Raw genomic sequence first — 13,691 nt, 5'->3', positions numbered from 1 at the left:
GTTCTTTCCATTCATACATGAGCTCAATAGTTAGTTGCTTCCCTAACAGCAAAGGTAATCCATTAGTTGAGTAGCACCTGAGAGCAGCTTTGAGTTAGAGGTATGTGTGGTATACCCCACACAGAATGTGGAGTATATGTCACAATGTATTTTTGTGAATGATAGTTGTCATGTCAAATGCATTCTCTAGGAAAATAATTAGTATTATAATATTAAGGTTTGTTTCTAAAGTTATTTTTGTGGGTTATTTTTGTGAACAGCCTGATGTTTGGGACCTTTGTTCTCAAAATAAACATGGCTTTATTAAACCAGGAATTTGAAGAAAGAAAAAACAATATTGACTAAAATTGTGTGATTTATTGCCAGTTATTGAAAAAGATGAGGCAATTTGCTATCAGTGCTTTAGGCTGCAATTGGGGGAAAAATCAAAATTATGAAAATTGCACATATATTTTAAAGTACCACTAGAAAAAGAAAAAACAGTGACTCTTTTACTTTGTCATCTAAATGTAAAGCATGTTTTTTGGTGTTTTTTTTTTTTTTGGTCAGAAAAGCCAGCAATTCCTGTAATAAAAGATACCCTGGAGGATATGTAAGAATAAGCTTAGAAAAACATGAATAGAAGAAATCATAAAGAATTACTTGGAGTGATAGTTTTTGATCATGAGGATTAGGTTTGACAGGAAAAATATATCCTTTGGGAAATCCTATTAATTCTTAAAAGTAAATTTCGCTATGCAATTTCCCTGTACAATTTTTGCAGTGTGTCTGGTGCTGAAAACCTATTTTTATTGAATTGGGGAACAGAAGTTTCTAATGCCCTGAAATCTGCCCTATAGGAAATTTGACTACAAGATTATAAACATTCTACAAGATTCTAGACAAAACTGAAACAAACCCCACCAAAACATCAAAAATCTGAAAATTCAGAAACATTGAGTGGATAAAGCATTTGGGTTTGCAGACATTTTACTTTGGATTTATCCACTTACTGAATTTCAAATAGAGACTTGCTGAAATCAAGAAGAAACTGGAATGGCTAGATATTTCAAATGCTAAGTAGTTTATATAACCCTATCTTGAAAAGATTATTTTCTTTGTGAATAATTCCCTCCTTCTGTCCCACCCCAATTGTCCTTAGGGTTTAGCCTCTTATTCCAAAATGCAGGCTAAAATTGTCTCTAAATAAAAAGTGTCTGGTTTCTGATGCACACTGATTCACTCAGAAAACGGGCTATTTCTTTTCTCTTATTAGGTGTATTGATCTCCTTTGAAGCATTTTTTCGGTAATCATTAGTCTCCACTATCTGTTTGATATCCTAGAGTCCTGTTATTCTAGATACAAAACCAAAATGTTCAAGTTCATAAAGAACCTCTAATGCCTCAGTAATTTGATTTTATAAATGATTTTTCAGCTTTGCATTTTTTTCTGACCATTTCATAGAAAACCTCAAGATTCCTGAAAAGGAAAATAGATTGTTTCTGTGTGTTCCTGGTGGTCTTTGGTCAGTAAGCCTTGGAAACCCCCAGAATGATGTGCCAGCACGCTGTAATTGGAGGAGGTGTTTTAAGGCTCGGATTCAATAGATTATCCTATGAATGAAGAATATGGGTGAAGTTTTGAATTTCAGAAAGCTTACTCTCCATAACTCATTTCAAAATCTTTCTAAACTATATCCGGTTTCAGTGGTATAACGATAATAGAATAAAGATGTCAAGATACAGAAATTAAAAGTATAGATAGGTCCCAAACTCAGGCCCACAGTAGCCAGGCAGGTAATACAAAGGAGTGAATGCAGCCAGATGTGAGATGAGTCAGGGAGGGAGGCTCTAATGCATGTGAAGAACTGGAGAATTCATGTCCCACCTAATGGCCCAAAGAAACCCGTCCACTGACTAAACATGGCTCCTGAGGAACAACAGTCAGAGACCTCCAGTGCAGATAATCCAATTAAATGTGTCCTGTGCCCATTGTGAGATGTCTTTTGACCAGTACTTTTCAAATTAAACCTTGAACACCATGAGATACCATTTCATACCACTAGTCTGGCTATAATAAAAAAAATTTAAAAAGAGCAATCGTGGGGAGGCAGAAAAATTGGAACCTTCATACATTGCTTGTAGGAATGTAAAACGATGCAGCTACTTTGGAAAACAGTTTGGAGTTTGGCAGTTCCTCGAGAAGTTAAACATACGACCCAGCAATTTCACTCCTAAATTTATAATCAACAGATTAAAAAACGTACTCGTATATCCATACAAAATCTTGTACACTAACGTTCGTGGCAGCATGATTCGTAGATAAAATATAGGAACCATCCAAATGTTCACCAAATGATGAATGGATAAACAAAATGTGATGTTTCAGACAATGAACTATTATTCAGTCACAAAAGAGGAATGTAGTACTGGTACATGTTACAACATGGATAAACCTGGAAAACATTGTACTAATACAGATAAGCCACGTGTTGTATGATTCCATTTGTATGAAATGTCCACGATAGGCAAATCCATAGAGATACAAAGTAGATTAGTGGTTGTCAGGGGCTGGGGAAAGGTAGGAGTGGGAAATTATTGCTAATGAGTACAGGCTTTTTGTAAGGGGAGGTAAGAAAATATTCTAGAATTAGTGGCGACGGTTGCACAACTTATACTAAACACCGAGGAATTATATACTTTAAAAGACTGAATTTTATGGTATTTAAATTACATTTCAATAAAAATAAGCCTTGATATGAGCTTATTACTGGTTTTATTTTCTCTTAAAAGCTTCATGCTGACGAATATAGAATCTCTCTCCTAATACCTAGTACTCATCTCTGAGTTTCTTGTTCTTAAACTTTTCATATACGTGGCCCCTTGTGCATCTCTTTTTGGCAACTTCAAAATGCTGTTCCGTTATCTGGGAGTCACTCCAGTTGGAGGTGATTAGGAAAAGAAGAATTTGAGAGCTGGGAATAGAAATAAGAAGTAAGACAAAAGTTGAAACTTTTATATAGTAAGGTTTTGGAAAAAATAAAGGCAGCTGTGGGCAAGTAAACCTAGGCAGGATCCACACTTCTGCATCTGTAGGAAGGCAGGTGCTTTGCTGTGTAAGCCAGAGACTGTGCCTTGAAGCTGCCACCTGGGGCCTGGGTAGGATATAAGAACCTCTGCAAGTTAATGGCTCAGAGGTAGAAAAACTCAAAAGCATCTTGAGTTGAAGGGACAGTCAGAGAAGAACAACTATGCCTCTCAGTGGGAAACCCACTTGTGACAACTCACAATAACTTTACAGGCATTTTAATGAGACTTCAAGGAAGAATCCAAGATGTGTCAAGGCAGTCAAGGGTTGATAAATCAAAACTGGTTATATTGTACTTACTAGCATTAATTTACGATCTGTAGCCTGCCATTGATATGATCTTGAAATCATAAGACTTAAATTTATTGTCTTCAATATTTATAATGCCTTTAGTCTCCATCCCCCATTCCTATTTTTCCTGCAAGGTCTAAAATTCCTCAACTGAAGATTTTCTTATGGAGGGCTTTTCATTTGTGGTTGGGGAGGAATCTGCCTTTGGTTGAAAGAGGTTCTGAATACCTGGGTACAACAAGGTTTTACAAGAGCAGGTTCAGTGGTTTTAATTTTTATTTAAGCTACGGATAATGCACTATGAAGCATGGACTGTGTCACCAAAAACAGAACAAAAACTAGACCTATTTATGAAAAAATTGACCTTTCCTAAAGTTCCAACATAAAGTAGTAGCGTAATTGTCATGAATTATAATAAGTGTCTATAATGGGTTATTACACAGTAAGTTTTAAAGTGATGTTTACAAAGGCTTTAAAAGCATAAGGAAATCTACACATAGTATTATCATATTAAGCCAGAAAAATAGATTGCCAAATTTTATATGTGATGCTAAACTTACATAAGAAAAAGTTGAAAATAAAGACTAGAATTTAATGTTAAAGTTTTAACAGTGATTAACTCTGGAGAGTGGGATTACTAATGAATAGTATGTTCCCTTTTATATTTTTTTAAATTTTCCTAATTTTCTCATGTATTACTTTGTTAACTCAGAAAAAAAAAACCCAAAACATTTGATAAAATAAAGTTCAAAAAAAATCTAAAATCTGGGTCAGGGAATGCTGAATTTCTCAGATTCCATAGGCATAGTTGTAGAGCATCTACAAAAACACTAAAGACAGCAGGTTCTATATTCAGGATTTAGAACAGCCTTTATGGTATCGTATATGTCATAAATGTTGCAGTATTGCAAGAAGACTGTCCCTTTTTCCCCCTCACATATGGTCAGATTGAACATGTATGTATATGGTTAAACAAGTTGCTTAGCTCTTAAATAATCAAGCTCTTAAATAAATAAGTAATTTATTTTTCATAAGTAGGCAACTATTGGCTAGTTTGTTTTTCTTTGATTCAATTACATTTTACGCTGGATATTTAGACACATAAGCCATAACTTAAAAGTGGGATTTCCCTGAATGTCAGTTGAACTCTCCACCTGCATTTTACAGATGAGAAAATTGAGGCCCAAGGAAGTTCATCATTTGTCTCTAGGATGGAAATCTGATTAGTAAAAGAAGAAGGACTAGACTCCAGCAGTCCTGATTTGGCAGCTGACAGGATCTGTAGAGCAAAAGATGACCGATAAAAAAGTGATTAACATAATTTAAAATTTCGTTTGTCTATTCAATAAAGACTGCTTGAAATAACTCACCATTTTCCGGTAATTAAAACAAATGTCTACCAAAAAAGGCATGTATTTCTGCTCAGAGGAAAAGGTGGGGAGTAAAAGACTCAACTTTTGTGTAGGAGATAAAAAATATCCCAAACATCCATGATTGAAATTCAAACTGCCCCCAGTAGATTGGGTTTTGTGGTCCAAAGTCTTTTATTGTGTAAGATTGATTCACAATGACCTGGGCAAACAAAGTTCACCTTGACGTCCATAATGAGCAGCGTAATGACCTGGGATCTTATTAGAAAAGCAAACCCCCAGGCCCCACCTCAGACCTACTGTATCAGAAATTCTAGAGATGCGGGTCCAGCACAGTGTCTTGTAAGAAGCCCTGCGGATGATCCTTCTGTACCCTAAGAGTGAGAGCTATCTCCATATTAATTATTTCCTTTAAGAAATGTTTTTCGGTGACATAGGCCAGAGCTCTTCAAAGATCACTAAGACAGAGTGAACCTAGTAGTCTAGTTCTATAAAATACAAAATGTCCAGTTTAACTGGAATTTCAGTTAAAGAACAATTTTCTTTTACTATAAGTATATTCCATATAATACTTGGGATATTATATGTGTATATATACTTGTGTGTGTGTGTGTATATACATATGTACATATACATATATATGTTATTTATCTGAAATTCCAATTTAACTGGGAGTCCTGTTTCTTTATGTGCTAAATATAGCAGCACTAGCAGCAGCCTGTTCTTCTACAGGTGGACTCTGAGAAGTAGGAGTAGCTGTCAATTTGGTGGGACTGGGTAGCCTCTTGTTTTGATTCTGTAGCAGGCGAAGCTGGGAAGAAAGCACTATGTAATTCATGCCTCTGGCTTTTATAAGCACTTGGCTGCATGCTGTGATTTGAGAAAACAGTAATTACTACACTTAACATCACTTGTTTATTTTGTATCACAGAAAAAGATAATGCTTTTCCCCTCTTTTAACCTAATAGCCTATTAGGAAAGCAGGAGGTGTCCTCCCCATTAGTCCCTCCAGGGAATTCTGAAAAATTGGGCAAAGTGAGACAAAATAAGATGGAGGTTGGGAAGGATGATTTGTAAAAGAGCAGAATGGCAGCCAGCATGTCTTGAATGACAGAGGGCTAAGTTTTGGCTCCATTGTGTGTGTGTGTGTGTGTGTGTGTGTCTGTGTGCTTGGGGGGATCCATGAAAGAGTAGAACACTAATACTTATTAAGTTCCCGCTGGTGTCAGGCATTGTGCATGAGTCTTTACATAAATTACATTTCATCTTGATGTTATTACAGAAACATTCTTTGAGAAAGGAATGTTGGCGACAAGAGAGTCAGCTGGATGTCAGTGTCCCCTCTCTCCGTGCTCCTGGTGCTTCTTCATGAAGCCGTTGTGTCTGTCTTGCCCGTTTAGATAAAATAATGCACCTGCCTGTATTTATTGCCCATGCCCTTCCTTCAAAAGACAACATGAATAGCTTTTAAAAAGAGAAAATCTGTCCTCAACTGTAAAGAGTTTAGAATTAAATTCTGAGGTTGCCCTGAGCCAGAATCTTCTAACAACCAGCTACTGAAGCCTTGAAGGAGTCTATGAAATGCACTCGGAGTCAAGAGAGACTCAGCTGAATGTGGCTCATGCATTTAATCATCCTGTTGAGTACCCTGACCTATAGACGCTAATTTTAAGTCCCTGAGAAATTATGGCCACCGTATTTCTTAGTAACTAGTTTACATAAATATGTGTTTCTTTGTCAGTCATAGAAATAGTTTATATTTTGAAGGGATGCTAAGGATTAAGGAGAAAGACATAAACAGCCAAATGCCAATCCCATTCCCTACCTCTGAAATGCACGATAATTTATGATGTGAGAGTGATTCATGTATGGGTCAACACCAAGACCAAATGGCCTCTTCCACCCTCCAGCCCCCATCTCAGGGCAGGAGTTAGCAACATGGGAAAGGGCTTGCAGTGAGATTTCTGGCAGTGCCCAACAGTGAGTAATACATTTTTATGGAATGACAAGTAAACAAATGGCAATGTGGTTGTCTCAGGGGCAGTGGCTGAACAGAAAGGGGAGAGAGGGACAGGGGACCTCGCTGGTCAGGACTGCTTTGTTGATTTAAGGAAGCGCAGGTCAGGACTCTTCCACCATTTGTAACTTTCCATAAAATTTACCCAATATATTGTTATCTGTCTTCAAAGCAGCCTCCCAAGCAATTAGTTTAGCTGCAATTTGGTGATCGCTGACACAGCTCCCACAGTTTTTCACTAGCCATTAACCAAGCAGCTGTGTAGGGGATTTTCTTTTTCCTAAAGTGATTCAAATGTAGGAATCACTTTTGTGGGCACTCAGATTGTTCTTGTTATTTCCCCTTCCCTAACAAAGATGCTTCATGTATTACTATTATTATTATTATTATCATCATCATTATTTCTAACTGAAAGACAAAAGATTGCTTAACATAATGATTGTAGCAGGGTCTAGATAGAATTCAATTTAATCTGGAAAAAACAGTGGGAGAAGTAAGAACAATCGAAAGTTTCCAGGAAGCTTATAAAATATAAACTATTTTTTAACTTGTTGCATGCTACTTCTACTAAATAGATACATTGGTATTTAGAGTTAATTAGAGGTAAAATATATGATAAAGTTGACAACATTTTAAAAATACATATACTTCTCTTCTATATCAGTGACAGTTTTGATGTACTGTGTGTGCATGGCTGTATATGGGTTTATATATGTAAATAAATTCCAGTAAATATACACACAACCATATATGTTTATATGTTATATATGTATGTAAGCATATACATACACATATATGTTTGTAATGTTCTTGCACATTGTAGTTGCTCAATAAATAGTAACCATTATTATTACTGAGTACAGCAAAACCCCATTATTATCTGGTAAGTGGAGTCAAAAAATACAAATGTGGGGTTACTTTGTTACGCAGTGAATTTAAAAAAAAACACAGATTTTTCAACTGGTCTATAATGTTCCCCAAAAGACCGCACAATGAAATAAAAAGAGTTTAACTTCTATTGTACCTACAGAGCATACTGTAATCTAAGATACTTCCAAAACAGCATCACTTCCTCCTGCATTTAAAAATTGGGATGGTGGAGGCCCCAGAGCCAATCACTAACCACATTAGATGTTAGCAGGCATAATCATAGGGATTTATTTTATATTGTATTCTGATAAGTTGAAGATTATGATTCATGCATATTATATGTCAGCTGGTAAACCAGAGTATTCGAATAACTGGTTGCCTCATTTCTTAAACATTTAATACAAATGAAAGATTCATTATGATTTTATTAAAAGTATATTCTAATTTTTACCCTTAGGCTATATCAACATGTCCTCATTAAAACTGGATGCAAAGTGAAAATTCAGTTAAAGAGGCAGTTGGTGGTGTTAGACCTACTGTGGCATAGGCGATGACAGCCAGGTTCAAGTTTCTCATGCTAGCTGGAGTCTTCCAAATGCAGACAAAACCCAAGTAGCATAAATGGCAACGACCAAGTGATGCCAGGAAGTTTTTCTAACTCAGAATCAGAACTGAGTGGGTACGTCATCATACGTGTATGGTATGAAGGGACCTCTCTGTTTTTTGTTGATATACCCAAACAATAGTTCTGTTTTAAATATAGGCATTTATCTTTGAAAAATCAGATGAGACGCTCTACTTAAATATTGCTCATGTTGCAAGTTCTGTGGGAGGAAAAAACCCTACATAAACAGTTGCTAGGGTGATTAAAATCACATATTATATACAAATTAAAACTATTGACCATTTAGGGAAACAATTACAAAGCTCTACAATGTATTGGAACAGAATTCCATCAGTGTTTTCTGCCTGAGCCAAAGCAAAATGACTCTTTTGATTCCTACAGCTCATTAATTTCCAAGCTGGGTTATTAAGGATGATAACATTTAGTTTTTCAGTGTGTTGGGTTCTCCTCTCCCTTTTGGTTTTTAAAGAGCAAGTGTATGTTTTACATCTAGGTCATGGATGGTAATTTTACAGTTCTGTCTGTCTTCAGTACTTTATATATTTGACCTTGAAGAACAAGATCCAGCTTTTCCTCTCGGACAAACAGAGACGACTTCTCAAAATCAACCTTTGGTTCCAATGAAATTTTAAGAAATCTTTTCTCCCCTACTCCCTCACACTTCATGGGTAACTGACCTTTCTCCCCATTATCTCAGAATGGCATTATAGAGTCTGAGAGGCGTGGAGGTGATGAGAAAGTCTGAGGAGCCAGCCATCTGGTTGCAGATCCCCAGTCACACACTTACTCCTCTGCTTGACTTTGAATAACTACTTCGTCGCTGAGGGTCAGTTTCCACATCTGTAAAATAAGAATAACAGACATAGTACCAGGCACCTAGTAAGCAAATAAATATTAGTGTGTGTGGAAGGGAACATTCCAAAAATCTCTGAGGAGCTACATTTTGGTGAAGTAGAAAGAGGGGTGCTTTTGGAACATAAGGTGATTGATTGTGACGTTTTGGGCCTATAACTAAACATCTCTCTGGGCACTCACTCTCTTCTAGGTAAAATGGGAAATATAATTACCTTATGGACTTGTTGTGAGGAGAAAATAAAGTAATGTACTATGGGCAGCATTGCTGAGAGAGCATGGGTTTGGGTATCCAGTAGAGGATTTGAATCTCAGCTCTTCCACTTACTAGCTCTGTGATCTTGAGAAAGTGACTCTCTTTCTGTCTCTTTATTTGCTAAACAGGCTCCGTAACACCACCAGTACAGACTTACCATGTGGATTTAGAGTTAACATCTATAAAGTTTCCAATGCCTAGTAGGGACTTGACAAACGGCAGATGAATTGTTTTGTGAAATATTCTGTAATCTGTGTAGCACTGTGAGCTGCCAACCTCAGCATTACTATTTTCTGGAAGATGGGCCAGTAAGCTCTTGCTACAACCCCCATCTGTCGCCTGCAGAAAACTTTAACAGTTACTACTTCCCAGGAATGCCAGGTGCGTGTACCATGAAGTTTGGAACGTCAAGTTCTCATTATTTTAAAGTCTCAGACACACAATGTCAAAAGGAAAATGGCCGCATCAGGGATCTGCTTTCTGCAGTGAGTATCAGCAATCCAGACTGAACATATGAGGAATGAACTCACACAGGAGAAGACTCAGGGGAGGCAGTCCAGAGCTGGCTCAGCCACTCAAAAGCACCATCAGAGACATGGCCTCCTTCTGTCTACCTAGTACTTCTCCCTCAGTGTGTAGTTTTATTCTTCATGGCTCCTGTGCAGACACATTCCAGGAAAGAAGAGGGGGGTGGTGGGACAGCAACTTCCACTTGTGTCTCAGAGGCTAGAGATCGGTCACTTAGCCACCCCTAGCTGCAAGGGAGTCTGAAGGGGTTATTTAATTGAACATATTATTGTTCCAAATGAAATTGGGATACTAGTAGTAAGGAAGAAGGGGAGATGACACTGTCTGCCACGGTGGTCTGGACTCCTAAATGGTGTGCCCATGAGAATGAGCTGGTGGTATCTCGAGCAAAGCAGAGGTCTGTGCAGGTTGCTTCAGAAGATGACTCTGCATTGAAAATTCAAGTAATTCTGAGATGCAGACTATCTTCCTTTTTATTTATTTGTGTGTGTGTGTGTGTGTGTGTGTACATACAGTAAGAACAGATAACGTGAGAACTACCCTCTTAAAGTTTTAAGTGTACAGTACAGTATTGTTACATGAGGAGTAAGGTACTGTTTGCTTTCCTTGCTTTCCTTACAGGAAAGGGGAATGTGAGTCTATAGTTGAGAGAAGCAGTTCATAACTATGGTTACTGGTGTGGTTTGGTTGGTTTGGTTTGGTATAATCATTTTTGTTTTTCTGAGGTATGTTGCTGCCTCAGGTGTCCAGGCTGACACACTTCTCTCAGCAGCTCTTTCCTCGGGTCCATGGCCAGAGGTCTGTCTCCCCAGAGACATTCCCCATACAAGCCTGGACCCGTTCTAGGGCTCTCTATATTGCAGTTTATGGACATCCTGCTGGGCAGAGTACAGCAAGCAGTGCAACAAGCAGCAGCCCTGCATTTCAGGGTTGGAGCTGCTTTCTTCAATGTGAAGAGGGGAGCGTTTGACTAAAGTACAAACTCTATTCAAATAAGTTTGGCCTAACTTGACACAGGCCATAGGTGTTGCTATGAATTCTCGGCCTGAGAAGGAAAGATAAATCAAATACATAAAACCAAGACTGGTGCCGTAAATACAGAAAATAAATGTTACCATCCGTAACAGGTCTGAGTGATATAAGCCCATGTAAGAAAAATGTCTATTGTTGTTTGCTTGAGGGAATCTCACAACGGAGATGGAGTCACCTTCTCGATACGAAAGTGGCCCTCAACAAAAGGGAAAATAAAAAGTGTGCTCTACTGGCCTTGACCCAGTGGCTTAGGTTTTTACATTACTTAGTCTTTTAAGGTCCCTGCTATATTATGAGTGTTATATAGAGTCACTGACCTATTGGTTAGACTTTATCTTCCATAATACTTGACCTTAAATAAATTTATTAAATTAACTTTAGCAAATTCCACTAAGTTGAAATTTTCCTGGCAGTGGGAATTGGGCTTTCTTCCTATATCTGAGGACCTGGCATGATGAAGGAAGCTGAGCACAGAGCAGGCTTCAATGAATGTTGGCTCAAGTTAATGGAGAGGATTGGATGTGGGAATGAAGGAGGGGAGGGTCTGAGCAGGGCAGAGATGACAAGGCAGATGGCTCTCTAGGGGCAAGCACTGGCAGCTCTGAGGAAATGAGATATCTGGGGAGAAAGGGCACAGAAAGAAGCCTGGAGCAGCCCCATAGAAAATAGGCATCCTACTGCATGCATTTGGCAAGCATTAGGCTACCCTTTGATACCATCAAAGTGGAGATCAGGAACCAGCTGTGCAATGCCACAGGAAAATCAAAACACCATGAGGAGGATAAATGTTTGTCACCAGGTCCAGTCCTGGCATCTGCTTTGGATTTATTTTTAAATAAAGTAGGTCTTATTAAGGTAATTAGCCTAGCTATGAGAGTTTTGTCACAGATTCTGGAGTTCCCAAGGTAATAGAGCACATGTTGAATAAAAAGATAATTCTAAGCCTCCATGTTTCTCTAGGGCCCTTTTTTAGTACATGCTTCTTGCCCAAATTCATAAGTGTTGAGTTAATGTAATGTTTTAATTGCTCTTGCTCCTCTGTATGCAGTGATAAAATGCAAGCCATAACACTGATTAATTTTACATGTTGTATAAATGATACAAAGTCTTTTCCATCTTTTATTTTAATCATGCAATACTTTTAGAGTATTTTCTTTTTAAATTTTGTCTAATAATGAAGTGTTGATACTCATGAATAATAAAATGTCTGCCTTACCATTTTCTTCTTCCCATGTCCACTCCCTGTATCTCTATGAACTAGTATTCCTATGAAATTAGACCTCTGAATCAGAAACATTTATTTATTTAAGATTTTTAATATAATTTTGATATAAAGGACCAACACCTTGTGCTAATTCATTGCTTTGCATGTGCACACACACACTCATATATATATATATATGTACATATACATATATACATATATATACACATATATGTATATATACATATGTACAATATGTACATACATATATATGTATATATATATATACAATTACTGAATTTATCCAGTCAAAACTTGTGATGAGAAGATAATTAACCATCTTCCTCTTTAGAATGGAAATGCCTGTTCTGGGCTCTGAAAAAATTATTGACAAGAGCACAAATAATTGGCTAAGCTTTGGAGGAAAGCAATATGGCGGCACATCTCGGCATTTTAAGTATGTATGATCAATGACCGGCATCCGTGCCCAGGAATCTGTCCTACTGAAATGCGTGCACACATGTACAATGAATGCTCAGCACTGCCGTATGGCTTATAGCAGGCAAAAGTTAGTGGAAAAAACTCAAAGTTTATCATGAGTGAAGTGAGCAAGTAAACTCTTAAGACAGCCACACTGTCGATTATTCTATACCCACTGAAAAACGTGATCGGTGTGTACAAGGATAGTAGAAAGACTGCCAAGACATGTTGATAAACAAAGTGGTAGTAAAAGAACGCACGTGGTGTGGTCTCCTTTATATGAATAATCTATATACTTCTATATGTTTACATACATTTGTAATTTTGTAGAAAGGAGATTGGAAGGATGCATTGTCAACTCTGGTTACTTCTGGGAACTAGAAGGGTTGAGTATGAAGAGGACCTTCAGCATTTTGCTAAGATAATCTTTATAATTTGAATCTTTTACCATGAGAATGCTTTCATGTATTTCGGGGTAATTTTTAAAAACATCTTGGATCTTACCTTCTTCAGGTTTAAAAATAAAACAATTTTTACTTTCAAATAATTACCAACATCTGTGAGTACCATGAGTTGATATACAAGGAAGAAATATCAAGAAGAGAAAACAGAAGTAAGGGTAATTAAATGAGTTGTTATGGCTAGATGTGTTACCAGGCAGCACGCGTGCACGCACACACACACACACACACACACACACGCACGCACGCACACACATGCACACTTATGCACTTTGTTCAACTTGATTCAGTCATTTACCCAACTGACATTTACGATGTGCTTACAGCTCATCAGTGCTAAAGTAAATATGCAAGTGTCCACACACAAAAATATAAACCCTGGGGAAAGAATGAACCTAAGATTGAATTGATGTTCTATTAAAGTCTACCTAAGTTGTGGGTGTACGAGGGGAGTCTTCATGTATGGGGAGGGAGGAAATGAATTCTGTCCAAGATTTATACTGCAGTCTCCAAAGGAGGAAGGTTTGGGTGTTACGGGGGGAAGGGAGAGAACTCAGTCTTTAGGTTTGAATCTGTAAGATAACTGCAGCCTGACTAGTTATACAGAGAGATGCCAAGACGGGAAGGAGAGTTGATTC

At 37.6% G+C, this 13,691-nt stretch overlaps 1 protein-coding gene across 1 annotated transcript in view; it reads left to right on the top strand.

Moving 5' to 3' along the window:
- The window catches only part of LOC308489126 (IQCJ-SCHIP1 readthrough transcript protein), a 677,105-nt gene that overhangs the window by 326,531 nt on the left and 336,883 nt on the right, over window positions 1-13,691 (top strand). The window lies entirely within an intron of this gene.

This window comes from Rhinolophus hipposideros, assembly GCF_964194185.1.
Source record: "Rhinolophus hipposideros genome assembly, chromosome: 2".
Taxonomy (NCBI): Eukaryota; Metazoa; Chordata; class Mammalia; order Chiroptera; family Rhinolophidae; genus Rhinolophus; species Rhinolophus hipposideros.
Note: the sequence above shows the minus strand (reverse complement) of the source record. Positions and strands in the feature narration are given on the sequence as shown.